General features: G+C 43.9%; 1 non-coding gene across 1 annotated transcript; it reads left to right on the top strand.

Moving 5' to 3' along the window:
- Positions 1–410: 410 nt before the first annotated feature.
- Positions 411–515, top strand: LOC129023440 (U6 spliceosomal RNA). The gene has a single exon (XR_008496806.1). It is a non-coding gene; the product is annotated as a U6 spliceosomal RNA (small nuclear RNA).
- The last annotated feature ends 1,565 nt before the right edge of the window (positions 516–2,080 follow it).

Here is a 2,080-nt window from a genome sequence, read left to right as displayed (position 1 = left end):
CTGATCCGGAGTTGAATTACAAACGTTTACAATAGAAAGTTAACACTGCCTCCATAAAGGACTCAGATCTAAGATCCGTGGAAAGAATATATTTGTTTGAGAAGAATTTACTAACACAATGCCTCCAATTAGTCAGGAATAGACCCTATGAGAAAGCACATTGGTGACGACACACCTTAAGTTAGTTCTGGTCGAGTGAAAAATGAAAATGTTCAAGCTATAGTTGTCACAGTAAGATGTGTGTCCACAGAACCCGCAGTCGGAGTTTCTGAGGCATTTTTAGCATGCAAACTTGCATGAGGTTTAAAGCTAACTTACTCTGTAAGACAGGTACTTTAACACTTGTTGCTTACTTTCAGACCATCGGCGAACCCCTTTAAAAGGCCAAGGTGTGGTGTTTGTGTGGATAACAAGTAATATTGGAAGTGATACTGAAAACTGGGATGACACAGAGGAAATTAGCATGGGCCCTGTGCAAGGATAACACACAAGCTTGCAAAGCGTTTAATATTTTGGGGCAAGATAAAAAATGCTCTATGGATGGGTGGTGGTGATGGTTGCACATCAGTGAGAATCAACTTAATCCCACCTAACTGTACACATAAAAATGGTTAAGATAGTAAATTTTAGTTTTATATATTTTACCATAATAAAAAATGTAAAATATCTCATGCATTTTTATATTGTTCACATTGAACTGAAAATATTTTGGATATGTTCATTAAATAAAATACATTATTGGCATTTTTAAAAGCCAGCATGTTGCCTAAACACAACTGGGGCAGACATCTACTGTTGCTGTCACCGGCTGTACTTTACAATATTTATATCTATTTAAAAGGCAGATGATAACTAGCCAATAATAATACATTTTATTTTGAACACCAAATGCATGGCAAGCACAGGACTAATAATTGCAGATGTAGTAACACATTTATGTCTTACAAAAACATTGACAGGGTTATTATCTCCATTTCACAGATGAAGAAACACAGCCCTTATGAAGTTGACTGGCCAGGCATGGTGGCTCACACATGTAATCCCAGCACTTTGGGAGGCCGAGGCGGGCAGATCATTTGAGGTCAGGAGTTTGAAATCAGCCTGACCAACATGGTGAAACTCTGTCTCCAGTAAAAATACAAAAATTAGCCAGGCATGGTGGTGAACATCTGTAATCCCAGCTACTCGGGAGGCTGAGGCAAGAGAATTGCTTGAGCTCAGGAGGCGGAGGTTGCAGTGAACAGAGATCACACCACTGCACTCCAGCCTGGGCGACAGAGTGAGACTCCATCTCAAAAAATAAAAAAAAAAAAAAAGAAAGAAATTGACTGATTCAAGGTCACATGGCTGATAAGGGCCAGGAAACAAACCCAGGCCAGTTGGCTCCAAAACCTGCCGGGTAAGTCGAGGCTGCCCATAGAAACAGGAGGAAATGGCAGCCATGAATTCAGGGCCTTGGGCAGGGGCTAGTATGGTGGCTGGATCAGCCAGGGTGTGACAAAGCTGAAGTCCCAGAAGATGTGCATCTGCCTGAGCCAGGCTTGGTTACAAAGGCAGGCATCCCAGCTATATTGTCAGGAATGGAGGACAGATACAAAGAGCAGGGAAAAGCTTAAGCCCAAGTCAAAGATTTAGGGAACATGTTGTTTGTTTGTTTACTTCTTTTCTGGAGGAATCCTACGCTATGGGGCTGCAGTATCAGTGAGCACAGAGCAGTGCCCTTTCCTGTGAGTTCCAGGTGGTGCTCATTCCTGAGCCTGTGGGATTTCCTCTTCATGCCTGCAGGCTTGGTGGAGAAGCCACCTGCTGAGGGTAAGTGTCCCGGGTGTTGCAGCCCACCATCAGTCAACGAGTGAGTCTATTCAATGCAGAGGAGCCAGTGGACTTGGTGACACTCACAGGCTACCCCTTCAACCACTGGCTGATAGAGGTGGTGAAAGCAATAATAGCTTTGATGGACAACCCACACAGGACTGGGAAGGGCTAGGATTGAGAGAACTCACACCTGCCTGCACTCCTGCACCTGCTTCCTCTCCACACCAGCCTGCGCTCCTCCTGAAATGTAGTTCCCCAGGTAACC

Source organism: Pongo pygmaeus, chromosome 1 (genome assembly GCF_028885625.2).
Source record: "Pongo pygmaeus isolate AG05252 chromosome 1, NHGRI_mPonPyg2-v2.0_pri, whole genome shotgun sequence".
In the NCBI taxonomy this organism is placed as follows: Eukaryota; Metazoa; Chordata; class Mammalia; order Primates; family Hominidae; genus Pongo; species Pongo pygmaeus.
Note: the sequence above shows the minus strand (reverse complement) of the source record. Positions and strands in the feature narration are given on the sequence as shown.